Below are 22,673 nucleotides of genomic sequence, written 5' to 3' on the forward strand. Positions count from 1 at the left end.
GTACTGTACTGTATTTAAAAAAATTAACACCATCTACAGAATATTCCGTTTCGTGTAGCTCGCACATAACAACATATTAATTCGGCTTACGAGAAAAAATCTTGTTTTAATTCAGTTAATTTTTTTTAATAGACTACCGAAGCGGTTAAAAAATCCTTCACATCAACATATTGAAAACAAAATTAAAAGATTTCCTTTTACGCTATAATATTTCACTGTCGATGAATTTAAAATAAAAAATACTAGTTAAAGATTTTTAAAATACCTGACTTCCTTGCATCCCGTACAATATGTACATAAATATGTCCTGAAATAATTTTCAATAAAACCTTCCTAATTGTGAATAATTCTGCAGTTACTATTTACGTTATATTATTATTTCATCTGTATATTTTAAAATAATTTATATGACCTTTAATCATATCTATATTTTATTTTATGTTTCGCTTTAATTAGGGTTTTTTTTTCACTTTTCCCTTGATCCATCTAAGCAAATGTTGGAGCTTTTTTCAATCCGTAAACAAACTTAACTAACCCTTCCAGATCGACATAATATCATTATGTACAGATAAAAATAAAAGATTTATTTTTTATTCAGCTCTCCCTATTTAATAATAGAACCTTGATCATCCGCATCTATTTAACCGGAACGTCGCCTTTTTTTCTAGTACAGTACTATTTCTTTTATATAAAATTACCTAATAATAAATTACAGCGGCGTAACTGTAAAATATTTTTTATGACATTCATTTTGTTTCACTAAAGGATTCATTTTATTTTTCCGATAAATTTTCAAACATTTAGGTTAAAGCACGATAACTTGACCCGTGATAATCTGACCTTTGTATTTCAATTTCTGTTCTTTTCTTTTACAATTTTTACCCTGTAAATTTCCTTTTAATATTAATTTATATAAATCTGTACACGTTAGATACAGACTATCAACCTACTTATTTTTATTTATTCTAGAAGATTCGGCCATTTTTCTTTTGTTAAATCCGTCTTAAGACGCCGTAACGAACACCAATCGATCAAATTAATTCGCAATATCGCCTTATAACGCACATTTGGTAAAGTTTTGTATACTTTCTTTCCTAGTTTTCCTGCTAATCACTTTCAGCTATAACAAACTGCTCGATTTTAAATATTAGTATTATTTATTTTCAAATGATTTTTAATATTCGAAAACGAAAATTTGGTTATCGGCATATTTATATTTTTTTTTAAATTAATCCTCGGTTGCCGTGGTTTGCTTTTTGAAAATTTATTTTGATATTTCATTACTATTGATATGAATTGTTAATTTCTTTTCTGTTACAATATATTATAAGTTTTCATAATTTTATTTACGAGTATTTCCAAAGTAACTTTAATACTATGCAGATTATAAAATTTATGCCTATTCTTTTTTCTGTTCTAAATTATTTCTTTAGGCTAATCTAATAGTAATTAAAATTTTATTTACTCATTAAGGAAGCCTAATAACTTATAATAAGATATTTTATATTATAAAAAATAATTTTTCGAAATTTTCGTCAGTCAAAAACGACTCTGCTCCTATTGTTCTGATTTAACGATATTCATCTTCAGTAATAAAATAAAACTACATTAGGCTAAATCCTCTTTTTAGTGCCGATAATTTTTGTTATTTTAATTAATGGAAATCAAATTAATAGCTTTAAGATATACAATGAGCTATATTAAAAAGAGAACCCTTTTCAATAACGATTAAAAGAAAAATGGAAACGGAATACGCGTTTCGATTATTTAGTAGTTATCATGTAGGAATTAATACAGAAAAATAAAAATCTATTAAAAAAATAAACTTAAAGAAAACGTTACTTTAAATTAAAACGATTTATTTTAACTCAAAATCTTTGGTTTTCGCGAAGAAAGTACGGTTTAAACTACTTTTCAATATAATTCCCGTTCACATCCAAACATTTTTGCGATCGACAACTTTACAGTCCCCTCGTTGAAGAAATCTATCGCTTATTAACTGACTCTTTCGGTGACAATTTGGTGTAAGTCGTCGTTAATTTGTATGCATTTTCTGTTAAAAATTCTAGGAAAAGATGAAAACGAGGTGGCTCCTTATCCGTACTCTAGATAGGATGTTTCATTACCTACCTCGTTGAATTTTTTGTTCTGCTGTGTTTTAACCGACATGAGAACGAGTATTGTCGAGACGCAGGCATCCCTTCTTACTGAACAGGTCGCGACCCTGCATTAACTTTTTTAAGGTTTCGAAATACTTTATAAAATTCACGGTTTTTCCTCGAGGTATATAATCGATCAAAAGAATGCGTTTTTAGTCCCACAAAAACCGTCGGTAATTACAGATCGATGTCAATCATGGATGTCAGATGAATGTTTATCGTGCCGATCTGTTCTTTCATAAAAAAAAAACCTATTACCGCAAATTTGTTTCGTTCATCGTTCAGCTATCTTCTTTGATTAAGAGTCAAGAATTTTAGCCGGGTGTTATATTTTTACTATTAAAAAAAAGGAACTCTGATCGATCTCATAATCGGTGAGATCAATAGAGATGAATTCCCGGACGATTCGCATCAAAACGTTCCATCGTAAAACGTCAGTTTGTGATATTGACATGCGGGTTGATTCACGAAGAATGTAACAGATTTTTAGATGTTCTACTCATGAAAATAAAGAAGAGAGTTCAAAGAAACATTGGTTCGTTAGCGATTGTCGGCCGGCGAAAGATTTCTCCCTAATATCTGCGCCTTCAGGAAACAGAAGAAGGCAGACTATAATTTACGGGACCTACATTAAGGCGTAAATTTAGTTGTTTTATATAAAAAAATATGAACTGGAAAATTTTAAATATAGGTTCCAGAACTGTATCTACTGTAGCGGTAGATTTCCAACTGTAGTAGTCTTTTTTACTGTAGTAGTTTTCGAGAAATGTGGAGTAAAAAATAAAAGGTCGGGGGTCAAAAACACAGTATTTTACGTTTGCCGTAAAATAACTTTTTAAACGGATAAAACAGTAAAACGGGTAAAAGTAACCATTTTAGAGAAAATTTGTCGATAATTTGATTCAGAGTAAAATATTAAGATTAATTTTTAATTTGCTTTAAAGATGTCAAATAAATTGTTTTATTTAATTTTTCTTTATTTTTTTAAATTTTGATCGTTTATTTTTCTGAAGTATTTAATTCTTTTGTTCTTTAATACAAAAAAAATGTAGTTGCGTTTAATAATTTTTTTTTTTTTTTTGTCTTCAGTCATTTGACTGGTTTGATGGAGCTCTCCAAGATACACAATTTTTCCCTTCTACCTGTCCTTCCAATATTAAAGCGACTATTCCAGGATGCCTTAGTATGTGGCCTATAAGTCTGTCTCTTCTTTTAAGTATATTTTTCCAAATGCTTCTTTCTTCATCTATTTGCCGCAATACCTCCTCATTTGTCACTTTATCCACCCATCTGATTTTTAACATTCTCCTATAGCACCACATTTCAAAATCTTCTAACCTTTTCTTCTCAGATACTCCGATCGTCGAAGTTTCACTTCCATATAAAGCGACACTCCAAACATACACTTTCAAAAATCTTTTCCTGACATTTAAATTAATTTTTGATGTAAACAACTTATATTTCTTACTGAAGGCTCGTTTAGCTTGTGCTATTCGGGATTTTATATCGCTCCTGCTTCGTCCATCTTTAGTAATTCTACTTCCCAAATAACAAAATTCTTCTACCTCCATAATCTTTTCTCCTCCTATTTTCACATTCAGCGGTCCATCTTTGTTATTTCTACTACATTTCATTACTTTTGTTTTGTTCTTGTTTATTTTCACGCGATAGTTCTCGCGTAGGACTTCATCTATGCCGTTCATTGTTTCTTCTAAATCCTTTTTATTCTCGGCTAGAATTACTATATCATCAGCAAATCGTAGCATCTTTATCTTTTCACCTTGTACTGTTACTCCGAATCTAAATTGTTCTTTAACATCATTAACTGCTAGTTCCATGTAAAGATTAAAAAGTAACGGAGATAGGGAACATCCTTGTCGGACTCCCTTTCTTATTATGGCTTCTTTCTTATGTTCTTCAATTGCTACTGTTGCTGTTTGGTTCCTGTACATGTTAGCAATTGTTCTTCTATCTCTGTATTTGAACCCTAATTTTTTAAAAATGCTGAACATTTTATTCCAGTCTACGTTATCGAATGCCTTTTCTAGGTCTATAAACGCCAAGTATTTTGGTTTGTTTTTCTTTAATCTTCCTTCTACTATTAATCTGAGACCTAAAATTGCTTCCCTTGTCCCTATACTTTTCCTGAAACCAAATTGGTCTTCTCCTAACACTTCCTCCACTCTCCTCTCAATTCTTCTGTATAGAATTCTAGTTAAGATTTTTGATGCATGACTAGTTATGTATTCTTCACATAAGAAGTTAATAACTATTCAACTAATTTAATAATTAGTTGATATATATATCACATTTTTATACGTTTTGTTTTTAATAAACTTCGAAAATCTAAAATTTTTAATTAGTTTCCGTGTACTTTATTAATTTTATCTTACTTAAAATCAAATTCTCGAAAAGAATTGTTTGAAATGTTTACGAACTTATTATCCTTTTAACAAACTACTTTACGCCAAACATAAAGTAGTGTGTTTTCGACCCCAATGTTTTATCTTTTATCCTCACATTTCTCAAAAACTATTAAAAATACAGTACTGGGACCTATTTTTTCAATTTTCGGACAAGATTTCATACAATACGCTAAATTTACTCAATAATTTGGATCTCAAGAAATATAGTATGGCTTAATTTTAAAGATGGCACGAATTTGGACGAATTCTTTCGGCAGCCGACACTCACTAACGAAACCTTTCCGAACCCGTGTTTTATGAACTTTATTTTTACCAATAAAACACGTCCTGAAAGTTTATTACATTTTTCAAGTCAGATTTCATATAGAACCGCTAAATTTACCCTCTTAATTCGGGTCCCAAAAATTAATATTAACGAAGGCGCAGAAATCAAAACGAAATATTTCACCGCCTTACACCCGCTAACGAAGCGTTTCCGAACTATCTTTATATGAAATTTCTTCTTCATTTTCATCGGTAAAACATTCCCTGAAAGTTTGTTACGTTCTTCGAGAAACACTTTACGTATGAAAATAATTTTTCTTTAAAAATTACCCTAGTAAAATAACAAACCTGAAGAAAATATCTAAAAAAAAAGTATGTCGCGTTTATTTATATAAAAAAAAAAAAAAAAATACAACGATAAATGATAAACATAGCATTATTGAGCGAGCTTCTGCTGATAAATTTAGGATATACTAGTTTGAGAAATATTGTTTGAATAAAACATCGTATAAGAAATTTCTTTAAAAAGTTAAGAAATAATTAAGATTAAAAACGTACAGCGTAAAATAATTAATAGGCATTCAAAGCCTGCACGATTATAATTTTGACTTTTTATTTAATTTTCCTGTTTTTGGCTGTTACGTTAGAATTATCTCAAAAAATAAAATATGGAGAAGCGAGTTATAAATTAATAAGTAAATTTCACCTTTTTTGTTTAATAATGAAATCGCTCAGATTATCTTTTCGCTTTAACGATTTCGATAATTATTATTTCGTTGACCCTAATTCCAGCTAATAATGAATAATCAGCTTCATACACAATATATATATTTAATTATACTTCTCAAGATTTAATTTCTTTTTTTTTTATATTTCTCACTTGATACTTCCTGAACTTTAAATATTATGTAAAATCTATTAAATTAGGTTCCTATGCAGCCCTCTTTCAATACGAAAGGTTATTCCACTTCTGTTAATCAGTAGCAATTCGTTATACTCACTTTTTTCATCCGTTGTAATATATTTATTACATATTCTTAGCTTATTCTTCTATTATTTTTTTATCGTATAAGATAGCAGTTTTTTAAAGTTACCGATAGTATATGGAAATATAATTCAATATTACGATTATAATTACTTGCTTGCTTTTTCCTGTTTAGCCTCCGGTAACTACCGTTCAGATAATACTTCAAAGGATGATATGTATGAGTGTAAATGAAGGGTAGTCTTGTACATTCTCAGTTCGACCGTTCCTGAGATGTGTGGTTAATTGAAACCCAACCAAAGAACATCGGTATCCGCGATCTAGTATTCAAATCCGTGTAAACATAACTGGCTTTACTAGGACTATAACGCTTTACTGCAAACATATAACACAACTATAAATAAATGCAATTTAATAGTCTTTTATATATTGATAATTTATTCTCAAAATCTTTGACAAAATATAAAGAAACAAATTAATTAAATAAAACAAATCTTTTATTTCGATCGGTACGTAATAATATATTACACAGATCGCGTCAAGAATGGATAGATTTGCTACCCGCGGGTTAAAATTAAAACTGCCGTTGGATTTACGTGAATGGATCGTGATAAAACTACGATCAGGACGGCAGAAAAAATATTTAATTAATTGTACACGTAAAAATATTTGTTTAATATAAATATGTATAATATTTTTAAATATTTACCGATCTCAACGGCGAAGCGGTAGCGTCTCGTTATTTCATTCGAGAACCCGGTTGGAGTACTAGTCGGGCTTGGAATTTTGTAATTTTGTTAGGCTTGATAAATCGATTCTTCAGTCCAAAAAACAATGTAGTTAACGTCTATACTAAAACGCGAAATATTATTTCATAATCAAAAGTTTCTAATGAAAATAATTTGAGCTTATATATTTTAATGTTAAAACGAATCAGAAAATTCAGGGTATTATTAATTTTTTTAATTAATATTATTTAAAAATTCAACGACAGAGTAATATTTTTTACGGAAAAAAAATCTTTTAATAAATAATTTGTTTAAAACGGCAACAGAATCATAATTTTATTTATTTCCCTAACGTTTACGTTGCGATCTAACAACAAGCGAACTATCCCACAGCCCGATGAGATGAGGATGATATATATGGCATATAGTCTAGTACAGGTTTAGGACGACCGTTCCTGAGACGTATGTTAATTAAACCCAGACCAACAAAGTACACCGGTATTCACCGTCTAGAATTCAAATCGGTATAAAAGCGACTAACCTGTAGTAGGATTTGAACCTCAGAATCTTTGACTTCGACAGATTAATATTAGAAGGAAGATTAAAGAAAAATAAACCGACATACTTGGCATTTATAGACCTAGAAAAAGCATTCGATAACATAGACTGGAATAAAATGTACAGAGATAGAAGAACGATTACTAACATTTACAGGAACCAAACGGCAACAGTAACAATTGAAGAACATAAGAAAGAAGCGGTTATAAGAAAGGGAGTCCGACAAAGATGTTCCCTATCCCCGTTACTTTTTAATCTTTACGTAGAACTAGCAGTTAATGATGTTAAAGAACTATTTAGATCCGGAGTAACAGTACAAGGTGAAAACTTAAAGATGCTACGATTTGCCGATGATATATTAATTCTAGCTGATAGTAAAAAGGATTTAGAAGGAACAATGAACAGCATGGATCCTACGCAAGAAATACCGCATGAAAATAAACAAGAACACAACGAAAGTAATGAAATGTAGTAGAAATAATGAAGATGGACCACTGAATGTGAAAATAGAAAGAGAAAAGATTATGGAGGTAGAAGAATTTTGTTATTTGGGAAGTAGAATTACTAAAGATGGACGAAGCAGGAGCTATATAAAATGCCGAATAGCAAGGGCGAAACGAGCCTTTAGTCAGAAAATATAATTTGTTTACATCAAAAATTAATTTAAATGTCAGGAAAAGATTTTTGAAAGTATATGTTTGGAGCGTCGCTTTACATAGAAGTGAAACTTGGACGATCTGAGAAGAAAAGATTAGTAGCTTTTGAAATGCGGTGCTATAGGAGAATGTTAAAAATCAGATGGGTGGGTAAAGTGACAAATGAAGAGATGTTGCAGCAAACAGATGAAGGAAGAAGCACTTGAAAAAATATAGTTAAAAGAAGAGACAGACTTATAGGCCGCATACTAAGGCATCATGGAATAGTCACTTTAATATTGGAAGGACAGGTAGAAGGAAAAAATTGTGTAGGCAGGCAACGTTTGGAATATGAAAAACAAATTTTTAGGGATATAGAATGTAGGGGATATACCGAAATGAAACTACCAGCAATAGATAGGGAATCTTGGAGAGCTGCATCAAACCGGTCAAATAACTGAAGACAAAAAAAACCTTCGACCTCGAAAGCAGCTGTTAAACCACCGATTTGGGACGACAATTTAACCACTAGACCAGCCTGGTGGGCTAAAATCATAATAAGGCTGTTTTTTATAAATAGTTTGGTCGATTTACACGAAAAGAGTTTTGTTGTTCTGCTCGATAGAGGCGGATGTTGTTATTGTTTTACGAACGACTATTTTTAATAATTTTTTTTTCAGCAATGATTCCACGTCCGTAAATATAATCGTTTTTAGCTTTCTATATATCGGACCGTATGATTCATATTTATAAGTTACATACATGATTTGCCAGCCCGCTTTTATATCTTGAAAACTCTTCTAACTTTTTGAGAGAGAGAGAGAATGAAGATATGCTATTTCAAACGGTACTGTTTTGTTTAGATATCTTTAGGAACAAGGAACTGTTTTTAATATGTCATTTTGTGTAAAATACAAAAATAATATCTGAAGTACAGATATAAAAGATTTAAAAATATTTATTGGTGAATCGCTCAAATAAAATTGTTAATCCGTAAACGGACATTAGTAGAGTTTGTGGAATCCACGTAGCTGGCTGTAAAGCGTAAGGGAAATCTCCAACTCAATATTTACCTTTATATATTCTTGTAACGTAAACCCAACAACAAAAAGAATAAAAGAAAAATGTAATTATTATATGAAACACTTTTGAACACGAAATACCTATAGTTAGGCCTGTAAAAAGTAATTTAGTGTCAACGTAATAATGTATAAATGAATGTGTGTGTGTGTGTGCGCGCGCGCGCTTTTGTGGTAGTATGTAGGGGTATTTATTTGCAAATGTTCGGATGAACAAGGTAATTATTTCAGTCGATATTTATAACTTTGTTATCAAAATTTCATTAGGGGAAAAATGAGTCAGATATAAAGGAAAGTATATAAACACCTCGTTAAAAAAAAAATAACTGGTGTAATCTGTATTATATATAAAATAATAAATTGAAAATAATCTACTTTATTTTAAATAATGAAATGAATATGTCTTAAATTATCCAAATTATATCGATTGTTAAAATTGTAAAAATTATATTCTGCCAGCTCGTTTTCCCATTCCTACGCACAAGCTTCGAGTTTCTGTAGTAAATTTCACAAAAAAAAAAAAAAAAATCACTTTATTGTATGAAATTTAATCCAACAGTCGATTTACAAACTTTTCTATTAGAATTTTCTAGTTTTAATTCTTAAAACTAATACACAGATTACAGGCTATACGAGCTGAAAAAAGTAATACGTAACGAAACTAGTCTAGTCTACTAGAATGAGTCGACTGATAATTTTTAAACCTTCAACATTTTATTTTACTACATAAATAAAATGAATATGAATTATAAAATCACGACTACAACTTGCTCGACGAGGTTTAAAAATTTACGAAATCTTTTTAACATTTAGAAAAAGGTAAGGAAAATATGTGTCAAAACGTAATTTACGTACATTAAAAAAAATATTCTTATTTTAAATAGAAGAAATATTAATGCTATGAAGATAATTCATCAAAACTTAATCAATAATTACGATTTGATCGATTTATAAAATGATAATCGTTTTTCAGATTATATGAAAATAATGAAACTAAAGGTAAAACGTTGAAGCGAGCGATTATAAACATCGTTTTCTTTTCTAACATTCCATAACCGAAGACTTTTTTTCTATTGCATTTAGTTATAATGAAATACGTTGGACATGTCAAAGATGTACTATGACTAAAACGATTTTTTTAAAAACGGCATTAGTTTTACGTCTGCCGGTCGTTTTGTTTTCTGACTTCACTTCCACATTCGTCGCGAAGATACGGTGACATCAGTTAAGACCTTTAAATAAATAAACCATTATTCTTATCGGAACATAACACATTACGTAGATCACGTCGATGCAAGATAAATTATAAGCTAAAAAACAGACGCGTTAAAAATTAATTAGTTAAATACAAAGCACGATAAATACATTAAATAAAAATATTACTACAAAATAATTCACGGTTCAGAAGTCGCTGTTGAAAATTATTTTAAGCTCATATTTACGAGGATAAGTCAATTATTATCCGCAATTTAGTTATATTTTTGTTTACGTTAGTAGTACTGTCGTGTTGCGCAGATGACGCATGCGTGGTATAATTGTTATGTCTGTGCAGGTTTGATGCTGCCGGGTTAGTTTCGTTATCGCAGCCCAGCCATTAATCATGGCTGCACCCTTTCTGTTTGCGCCAAAGACAAGCAACGTTTAGCGATCCGTTTTTTGTGGTCGGAAGGTATATCAGGGGCCGAAATTCATCGAAGACTTTCGGTACAGCGCGGGAATAGTATGTTGCGGCAACGGAGTCTCTACAAACGGATCGAAAAATTAAAAAAACGGTCGCACAAGTGTTACGCACGACAAAGGAGCCGGACGACCGTTTACCGCCACAAATAAGGAAAACGTTGAGCGTGCACGCGACACGGTTTTTTTAGACAGACGAGTAACTATCGATGAAGCGGCACATCGTCTGCAAATCAGTCACGGTTCTGCCTACGAAATCATCCGCAACAGACTTGGGTTTCATAAAGTCTGTGCAAGGTGGATCCCAAAACAACCCACATAGTCGCATAAACAAACGCTCTTGAACAGCTGCCGAAAACAGCAATGGATCGATACGGTAACGAACGGGACATCTTAAACAAAATCATCACCGGTGACGAAACACGGATCCATCATTACGAGCCGGAGAGTAAAAGGCAGAGTATGGAATGGAAACATCCAAATTCGCCCTGCAAAAACAAGTTCAAGACCGAACCGTCCGCAGGAAAACTGATGCTTACGGTTTTTTGGGATTCACAAGGTCCAGTACTGGAACATTATGAGGAAAGGGGCACGACAATAAACAGTACGCGTGACAGTGAGATGCTTACTGCGAAGGTGAAGCCTGCAATTCGAAGCAAACGCCGAGGACTGCTGTCGAAAGGTGTTGTGTTGTTGCACGACAATGCCCGTCTACATACTGCTGCCTACGCTGCTGAAACGCTCCAGAAACTCGACTTTGAAGTACCGGCTCGTTCTCCGTATAGTCCTGATCTTGCCCCTTTTGACTACCACTTGTTTGGTCCAGTCAAATAGGCATTAAGTGGCTGTCAATTTACCTCGGACGAAACGGTAAAAGAGGCGGTGCGTTCGTGGCTCGCAGCTCAACCGAAAACCTTCTTTTATGGGGGCATCAGGAAGCTTGTGCAACGATGGACCAAGTGCGTTGAAATGCAAGAGGACTATGTTGAAAAATGATGTACATGTAAGTTTTCTATTTGTATTGCAATAAAATTTATAACTACACCGCGGATAATAATTGACTTACCCTCGTATGTTACGTCAACGGGTTGCAGACGTAAATCATTCTGCTTGTTATTTTTCCTTTTTTTTAATTAGTATTATTTACAAAGTCTATGACAAAATAATATTGTTTCCGTAAAAGAAAATCTTTTAATTAAAAAAAAAAAATAATACTGGTGTAGCTGGGAAGATTTTCCAAACGGTTCGAAAATTTATTAAAAATGAAAACGGGACCATAATAAGATTCTTTCTCCTAAGACGAAGTATTACTTTGAGCGTTGTGTTGATGGGAAAAGAGTTTCGTTTTCAGATTCGGTTAAACTTCCTTCCTTTCTTTTTCTTGTTTAGCCTCCGGTAACTACCGTTTAGATAATTCTTCAGAGGATGAATGAGGATGATATGTATGACTGTAAATGAAGTGTAGTCTTGTACATTCTCAGTTCGACCATTCCTGAGATGTGTGGAGAAACAGATGTGATGAGATTCGGTGAAACTGGAAATTGCTATTTTTTTTTAAAATAATGACTATTCTTTTTCGCGAAGATGGCGAATTCATTAATATAAACACGAGGATAAGTTAACGTACTAAATTTCCTGGGCGTCATGTAACGATCTGATACCTTATTTTAGGCAGATTTCATAAGAAAGAACTACCTATTGTAATGGATACCATGATTCGACTTCCGGAAAATTTCTACTTATCTTCTCGTTTCACATCCACCAGACCCCAAAACCATCACAGCTCAAGAGTTACACATATATATATATATATATATATTTCACTTTCTTGTGGACACGATAACTGGGGTAATTTTGCGCCAATCACTTTCAAATTGTTCCTTAAAAATAACTCGTCCCAAAATCTTGGTCGAGTTCCTTAACGGCTAAAATCGGACCATGGGGGGGGGGGGATTTTTCGGAAAAAAATCACTATAACTTTCTTATAAAGAAAATTTCGAATTCATTTAAAGTTCCTACTATTCTTTGGATAAGGGCTTAAAACTTATGTAAGTAAAGATTTTTGATATCACCAACCGTTGGCCCAGAGGAGTAGAAAAAATGGGGTTTGGAAGACGTAAAAAATTATACCTCTCTTCATAGGCACAGTGTCGAATCGGTTTAAAGTGGTTTAGTTCTCTAAACATTAACTAAAAATTTTGGTGAAACAATTTTTGATATGATCCCTTACGGCAAGGGATGACCAAATTTTTCTGGAATTGTAAGAATATGGGGCTTGTCGTATCCTAAATACGTGAAACTTTTTTTATCTGCAACCACTTCTTTTTTTTTTTCCTGTTTAGCCTCCGGTAACTACCGTTTAGATAATTCTTCAGAGGATGAATGAGGATGATATGTATGAGTGTAAATGAAGTGTTAAGTCTTGTACATTCTCAGTTCGATTATTCCTGAGATGTGTGGTTAATTGAAACCCAACCACCAAAAGAACACCGGTATCCACGATCTAGTATTCAAATCCATGTAAAAATATCTGGCTTTACTAGGACTTGAACGCTGTAACTTTCGACTTCCAAATCAGCTGATTTGGGAAGACGCGTTAACCGCTAGACCAACCCGGTGGGTTATCTGCAACCACTGTCGTATTGAGAAAATTTGATTTTTTTCCTAAATTTAAGTTAGAAATCATTTTTACTGGTGAATATACCTCCGCCTTCAGGCGTGCCGAAAGGGATAGTTTTGTATTTAAATAATTCTTTTGACTTTTTAATGGGGCTCCAAAAGATCACATTTTGTTTCAGGCCGGTATATATGTAGGCACATAATTAACATTTAATAGAGGTGACTTGTCATTACGTTTATAAAACCTTTTATTAAGGTTTTTCAGAGAAAAACATTACGACTTGATTTTTTTACAATCGAAACTGATTCGATATACCGCGAAAACTAAATCTAATGAAATATTCCGAAATTTCGTTTTGTGGACTTCAGTAATACTAGCGTTTTCGTTAATGGAAATTCTATCTAAGCGTCTAACCGAGAAGAATAATGCGAAGATTTTGTCCGTATTTAAATTTAAACGGTTAAAGTTCATCCAGCGAATAACTTTTTGAACTTTAACGTACAATTTTCAGTTCTTTTCAAAATACGGAAATAGAATTTGAAGAAAAACGTACTACCTTAACAAAAGGTCTACTGATAAACAACTGACGAACTTCTTAGCTATAATTCTACCGATCGCCATCGGTTTTATTCGATTTACCGAACGCTAATGTTCGAAGTATTCCTAATAAGGATACTCACCGTTCAGATAAAATTAAAGTAATACAGATATAAAATTACGCCGGTCGAGATAATCGTATGGGTTTTACGACCGAGATTTCATTTTTATAAACATTCACAAGATATTATTCACAATTACTTGGTAACGTGTGACGAATCGCGTTTTCGTTATCGTGGATATTTGAATAAACAAAACTTCTGACGTCAGGCTACAAACAAACCGAATTAAATGCATCGAGAACTATCGTTCACCGCACGGCATGCGGTAGCATTCTGCGGAAACATAAAGATGAGAATGCTGTTATCGTCAAATTAAAATGATAAATCCGAACGATTGAAAAATGTTTGCTTCCTCGAATAGCGAAGAAAATCGAAATGAATCCGGTAAGATGGTTTAAATAGGATGGAGCGACCGCACGACTAACCGATCAGTGAATGGCGTCAAATATTTTTTTCTAGACTACGTTATCTCCAGTTATTGTATGATATTCCTTGACCCACGAGATCGCCGGTTCTCGCAAATGCAATTTTTTTTCTGTGAGGATATTTTAAAAGTAAGATATTCAGTTATCTATCTCCAAGAAACACAAAAAAAAACACTTCTTCATGAAGTATCGCATTCTTTTGGATATGTTACAACGTGAAAAAAAAATACTCGATTTGACGAATGCGTGAATCTAAACGGTCACCGCTTCCAATTATAATATTCAAAAAGTACAATGGTTTTTTTTTTTTTTATTAACTTTTACATTGCATCATTTATATAAAATAAAAGCGACTAAATGAGTTAAAATATTTACTATATGTTTCGCATCAACGCTTAATTTTATATTTTAAATGACGGATAAAGCTAAAGAGTATTTAATCGAACATCCGTCTCGTGTAAATAATAGTGTAGTTACAAAAAATAACAACAGTCCATAAAAAAGCATTAAATATTTTAAAATTGATTTTATAGGTTATATAAATGAACGTAATGCTTTTAAATTTTCAAACGGATGTAAAAAATGTTACGCTTTCAGAAGAAGAAAAATAATGTTTGTAGCCTAAAATGGAAGATAAATTTTACGTGTAAAGAAGAAAAAGAGCGGGGTTAAGAATCGATTAGTTATTTTAGTCATAGCTTTAACCGATATAGAACTTAACTCTTTCTTATTCCTGATGTACTCAATAAAACAAACCTTTCCTAAACGTACACGATCCAAACATTATTGTTATATCAGTAAAATAAATCGATCAGTCGTTTATTATTCCGTAATAATAATAATTATTATTATTTTATACTATATATATATATATATATATATATATATATATATATATATATATATATATATATATATATATATATATATAAATCAAATTTGTAATTAAAATCATACGAAAACCGACCAAAACCTGCCGTAGGTTTATGATGTCTTAAAGGTAAAAAGTAAGTTGTTAAGATAGTTGGAAAGACAAAGTTAGCAAATAGATAAATTAAAATATATAAAGAATGAACTATGGTTTATATTGAAATAAATATTATCAGTCAGTCTCGATTAATCCCACAAATGTTCTGCAATAGCAATGAAAGTTGTAAATATATAATATATATATATATCACTATTTTAGAAACTCTATATAATATATATATATATATATATATAGTGTTTCTAAAATAGTTGGCTGGCTATACTTTTCCGGATTCTAATTGAAAAACTAAACAAAATATATCCTTAAAAAATGGTGACGTCTCCTTCGTTCTCTCACTGTCCGCCATTTTGTTATTTATATATAAAAATTTATATCTCAAGTTTGGATAAACGAATCGCATTAATATCTGGTAATTAAGTTTTAAAATTAGAAAAAAATCAGGAATTAAATACTTTTGCAAATTACAAAATTGTAGCCATGTTCATGTATAATCCCTTATATCTCAGTAAATATTAGTTTTATCAAAATTTATGTTACGCTAAAATATTAAGCCTTTTTAATTTTTTTTTAAATCGGTTTACAAATAGCCAAGTTATGGCAGAATATTGATGTAATTTTGTGTCTGTTTTCTTATTCTTCAGTTTACGTTTAATTCAATTAAATATTAATTAATTTATTTATTGTTAATTCTGGTATTGTAAATTAATATCAAATTAAGTAATAATTCTCACAATAAGATTTAATATTAAATAATAATAAAACAATCGGTATTAATATTTCACTTCTGAATAATTGTGCACAACCACTATTACTGTTGATCATGTTAACAATGTAAAAACGAATCTTCGGAATGGAATGGAATGCAAAGTTGGCAGGAGTTTATTACTCCCTACTTTATCGCAGAACCTGGACAGAGTCCCTTGCTGCTGGATCATTCTAATCGGGCTTGGTTTTTAAAAGGGTTATTTTTAATCTCGGATCTAATTTTTCAAGTTTTGTCTATTATTATTTTAGTGAATTTAAGACGGATTTAATTGCATTCCAGTCCGTTGTTAAACCAGCGTTATCGAACCCATTTCATGGGCCGACCGCGGAAGGCTAAGCTTATAAAGCCTGTCCTCCCGACGTAATTCCCCTTCAGACCGTCCACTGAAGTCCTTTCGGTGCTAGCTCTTAATAGGCTAGCAGGAATACGCCACAACGGGGCACTAGCTATAAGGAGGGAGCAATGCGTCCCCTTTTCCGGAGGAGTCGCAATTGCTGGGTTATTTTGTATTACTGTAAGTTTTTTAAAAAGGAGAGGTTGTGTAGAAGCTCTTCATCCGCTTCTGGTATGGCTGCCCTTCAGGACGCATCTCTGCTGGGCTCTGTTCCGGACTCCAGTCCGTGATGATGAGACGAGTGGCTGGTCTAAACGAATCTTCCTTCAACAAGAATTGTGTTCAAAACTATCACAACCAGTATATATGAAGCGACAAGAATCCTCATGGTTCTTTCCAAATTAGTCATCAACAAATATTTTCCCTGAACATATGGGGAGGTACTTTTAATGAATATCTTTTGCATCCTGTCATTTTATCAATTCGTTTAAATGGAGAAAATTATCTTGCTCATTTAATCGAAAATCTTCCACGTTTTTGGAAGACCTACCTCTACAATTAAGAGGAAATATGTGGTTTCACCACGATAGATCTCCTGCACATTTCAGTCAGTCGATATCAGTTTTCCTCCATGAACCTTTTCATAAAAAATGGATGTTAGGCCGCGGAGAGCCAGTGCTCGGCCTGCCCGATCACCTGACTTAAACCCTCTTGACTTCTATCTGTGGGGTGTTTTTTTATTCGACTCAACATTGAGGATCTTCAACAAAGGGTCCGAAATGAATTTCAAGAAATTAGGAATACTCCCGGAAGTTTTGATCGGTTAAGACGATCTCTCAGAAAAACACTGGAGACTTATGTAATTTCTAATGGTGGACACTTTGAACATCTCTGATAACTTTAACGATTGTTAACTGTTTAATTACACGTAATGTTCTATAATAATTAACGTAAGACTACCACAGGTAGCAGTTTTATTTTTTTAATTTAGGTCTATTATTGTGAAAAAATTATTACTTTATCTGATACTAATTTACAATACCAGAATTCAATAAATAAAAACAAATAATATTTAATGGAATTGAACGTAAAGTGAGAAGGACATGAAAACAGACACAAAATTACAACATCAAATTTCTGCCTAACTCCGCTATTTGTTAACCGATTTAAAAAAATTAAATGTCATTTTGTTTAAAATAAAATGCTTAATATTTTAGCGTAACATAAAGTTTGATAAAACTAATATTTACGGAGATATAAGGGATTAATGTGATTCGTTTATCCAAACTTGTGACATAAATTTTTTTATAAAAATAATAAAATGGCGAACAGTGGGAGAACGAAGGAGAAATCGCCATTTTTTTACGGATATTTTTTGTTTAGTTTTACAAGTAGAATCCGAAAAAGTATAGCCAGCCCACCATTTTAGAAACATTCTGTATACGGAAAAGTATAATTATAAAATTTTCACTACTATTGTATAAATTAAATCAATCACGTAATAAAATGATTTACGAAGAACATAACATACTTTCTGGACGTATTCTACTGGTGAAAATAAAGAAGAAAATTCATATAAACATACCTCGGAAATGCTTCGTTATCGAGTGTCGGCCGGGAAAAAATTTCGCCTATCTTTCTAGGCCTTCGGTAAAATTAAGCCCGTCTGTAATTCTTCGGATCCGAATTAACGGGTAAGGTTAGTGCGGTGATTTCAACCATTTTAGCTCTACGACCTCCAAAAAGTAAAGAAAAAAAAATTATATTTCGCAACCCCAAACCCGATGAACCCTAGTTAAACCTGTATACCTGCGTTGATAGCGACGGGTACGAACGTGGAAGTATGAAGTGTACAAAGATAAGCGATTTTTACATGTTCCAAGTTGATGTGTACGTCCTTCTAATTCGGTGTGCTTGCATAATATTCGCTGTGAGAGCATCACGTTCGAAGATGCGTATGATAGTTTTGAACACGGCGTGCTCTCAGCACTATAAAAGAGACGTAAGAGATTGCAAAACCGACGTGGTTCATGTTTATTTGGATTATTTGCTATCAAAACAAAAAATTTAATGTTCACACTTGCTTTTGATTATTTCATTTTATGAGAAAACGTGAATAAAGTTGTAGGGTAAATTCCGACCCTCCTTTTATATCACCGCAACCCCCAAATTGATAAACGCTATTTTAGTGGTTTAATATGAAATCTCACCTGAAAAATAAAAAAATAATTTCCCTAGAAGTGTATTTTTAGTAGTTTTCGAGAAATGTGAGAGTAAAAGACAAAAGATGGTTGAATACGCACTGTTTTATGTTTCACGTAAAATAATTTGTGTAATCTGTAATAAAAACATAAACGATTTAAACAAATATTTAAAATTTAATTACGAGTAAACCGATATGAATATAGTCCACAGAAATAGAGATTTTAACTAAGTATTAAACGAAACAAAACTTTGAATATACAAAACAAAAAATAACTTAATATTTTTACTTTTGTACGATTGTACTTACTTTCTGTAGACTTTATTCATACCATTAAACTAAGCATCAAATTCTCTACTAATATGTTTAAACTTTTATATATTTATTATCTATTTAAAAAACATAATTTTACGTCAAACATAAAATAGCGTGTTTTTCGACCCCAATTTTTTGTTTTTTACCCCCAGATTTCTCCAAAATTACTATAAAAACAGTTCTGGAACCTATTTTTTCAATTTTCACATCATATTTGATAAAATACCGCTAAATTAATCCCTTAATTTGGTTCTCAAGAAATAGAATTCGGTTTAATTTTAAGGAAGCCAGTAATTAGGGCGAATTCTTTCGCCAGCCGACACTCGCTAACGAAGCGTTTTCGAACTATGTTCTATGAACATTATTTTACCAGTAAAAACTGTATTTTTTTTCCTGTTTAGCCTCCGGTAATTACCTTTCAGATAATACTTCACAGAATGATATGTATGAGTGTAAATGAAGTGTAGTCTTGTACAGTCTCAGTTCGACCGTTCCTGAGGTGTGTGGTTAATTGAAACCCGATCGCCTAAGAACACCGGTATCCACGATCTAGTATTCAAATCCTAATAAGAATAACTGACTTTACTAGGACCTGAACGCTAGAACTCATGACTTTCAAATCAGCTGATTTGGGAAGACGCGTTTACCACTAGACCAACCCGGTAGGTTAGTAAACCCTATATTGAAAGTTTATTATATTCTTCGTGAATCGCTATACAATACTGTTAAGATATAATTTACAAAGAAGAAAAATTCTTTATAAGCCTTTTTATAAATAAATAAATTGTTTATTCTGAAAAATAAATAAATTCTTTATTATAAATCGGTAGCATTCGAGATCGGATAGATATTCCTCTCCACAGATAAAAAAAGGTACGCCCAAGCGTTCGGCTGGATCGTGAAAAACCGAGGGAAAACCTTGATCAGAGCAGCGTCACAAAACAAACATTTGCAATTAATTGTAAAAATAAATGTCGATGTAATTAATATTCACATTAGCCGATCTCCTCAGCGGAGCGGTAGCATCTCAGCCTTTCATCCGGAGATACTGGGTTCGAATTCCGGTCGGGCATGTACGCTACAAATTTCCATTCTCATAGGATTAAATGATCAAAGCAGACGATGTCCGACATCTCAAAAAAAATATTCATATTAATTATTTAACGTATAAATAAATGAAGTAATATTAAGGTAAATGCACGAAGGAATAATATTAAAGAAAATACTTTTAAATATAAGAAATATCTATAAAATAATTTACAATTCAAAAGAAAATTATTTGGGCAAATATTTTTAAATTGAACAGATACATAGAAAATTCACGGTTTTTTCCTAACCTAAAGTTCATCGACGGAGAAATATTTTTCCCTAAATGAAAAACATTTAATTGTATTTTAAATAAGTTGTGGGAATATTTTTTAAAGAGTTTGATAATTTATTAAATAAGCACGATAAAGACCTTTCTGCGATGCCGAAATATTGTGATGGGTTTTTCAAATATTTTTATTGTCGACTTTGAATGAATAGATGTAAAAATATTGTATTTTTTAAGAATAAACGAATATTTGTTTTTAGCAACGATTATACATTAATAAATATGAACAAAGAATAAGCTAACATTTACTTTTTTCTTTTTTTTTTTAAATATCGGTTCATACGATCCATATTACAGGCGTTAAACAGTAATTTGACGTTCCGTTTTTATATCTTATAACTAGTTCCGACTCTTTGTGGGAGCCTCAACAGAAGAGGCAGTACGTTTAAATCGTACTTTCGGGAAAAATGGTGACAAAGTCGGTCGCTTTATTTATGCGTAATCTTTTGCAAATATTTTCGTGTTATTAAAAACAACCAATAACTTATAAGAATAAATTAAAAAAAAAAAAAAAGGTTTTTAAAAGCGGTTTAAGAATCAATCTTTCTATTAAGCGGTAGCATACATAAACCGTTTAATAAATTTGTTTTCTTCTGTATCGATACTGATTTCCGGAAAAAAAAATTAATTAAATTAACTAATATTATTTAAAAGAAAACGACTTAGGTGTTGTACTTAAAATGTTTACAAAAAATTAGGAACTGCACAATTCACATTTTATTTTCTTAAATGTTTTATCCTAGTACGATTTAGAAATTTTTAGATCTACCGACCGCAAAGGAATTCAGTTAAGAATTACCGTAATTATAATAATGTGTATTTTTTTAAAAAGAAAATTCATCTCCTATCATTTTGTTCTGCTTTTCTGTTATAAATGATATTTTTGCAGCCGTGCAATCGATTTCAATAAACCAAAACCGTTTAGGTCTAACGAATTTTTTAAAAAGAGAATTAAATTTATACTACAACTTTAGTCGGTGTCAAAATATAACAAAAGCGATACGAGTATTACTTTTCACGGTAGCACTTTGGCGCCTTTCTATAGACGCCACTTCCGTGGTGACCGACTGGCCATCGTAAACAGATCCCTCTTACCGATCTGTATGTTCTGTTCTACGTCCTGTTATGTCTTTCCTACCTGTTTATCGTCCTCTTTTATCTTCTTCCTTTATCTGGAGTCGAGAACAGGAAGTAAAATACAAGACAGGTACGGCGACACCACGGTTATAAATGCCGATAGAAAAAGCAGTCTTTTGTTTTAATTGATTTCCTTATTTTTGAAAGAAAAATCCCACACGCCTTTTCGTGTAACCCTGCTAGTTTAAACAGAAAAAAACTATAAAGATAAGTCGATCAAAAGGAAATAACAACGTAGACTACTTCTGATTCTTTACTTTTGAAAAATATTAAATAACCACCGTTTAAAATTTAAATAGTAAAAGTTTCCGTTCGTAAGATATTTTTCAATGCTTCTTTTATCGTCACATTGAGAAATCAAAGGGATTGTAAAAAATTCAGTGATTATACAGAATCGCTAATAAAGTAGTGAAAGCTTCTTCAAATAATTTTTCAAAAGTTAAACGGAGAAAATTAATTTAAACAATTGCTCCTATCTGGAAACTATTTTTTGATATGAAAGCGCTCTTTCATACCGCTTTAACGCTTTCATACGCACTCCTTAGCTTCTGTGATAGGAGGTAATTAAAAAGATTTAAATGAAAAGAATAGGGCAACGACAAATCATTTTAACGGGATTAAAAAAAAAAATTTAATTTAAGTTTGCGAACAGACTTCAATGGAAACAAACTTCAAAAAATATCTAACAACCAGGCTACGAGAAACTTAACCGTTTATTATTTTAAAATGTAGTGTCAAAAGTCTCCTTCTGTACTCTCAAATTACTGCTCTCATGCCGAAAACTAGGTCGTTTTGAAGTATGAGCATTTGCTTAATTTAATTTTTCTACTTTTAAAGTTTAAAGTTTTTTTGGGTTTTACTGTAGTTATTTTAGAGGAAATGAAGACCGCTTCTGATTCTTTACTTTTGAAAAATATTAAATAACCACCGTTTAAAATTTAATTAGTTAATGTTATCGTAGCCTGAAGTTATGTACGCAAGAAGTTTTATTTTTTCCCCTTCAAATTGAACGGTCTCAACTTTGGACTCACCGGCACGTATGTTGGCGCTGGTACTGAAAGTTTATACTAGCATTTGGCATGCACTTTGCCTTTGTTACAAACAAACTAAAAACATCGTCGTTTTCTATATGTTCTTTGTGGTATGGCAATATATAAAAAACAGGTTTCAGAAACCTGCTGTAGCGTATGTAATTGTTGAGGTTTATTCTAAAATATATATTAATGTTATGATCTAGGCCTACTTCCTGTTGTATAGCAACTAATAATAACAGAATCATATATGACTGATGTGTTATTTACGAATTGATGTAAACACAACACGCAATTTTAAGAATT

The sequence above is a fragment of the Lycorma delicatula genome, chromosome 3 (assembly GCF_047948215.1).
Source record: "Lycorma delicatula isolate Av1 chromosome 3, ASM4794821v1, whole genome shotgun sequence".
In the NCBI taxonomy this organism is placed as follows: domain Eukaryota; kingdom Metazoa; phylum Arthropoda; class Insecta; order Hemiptera; family Fulgoridae; genus Lycorma; species Lycorma delicatula.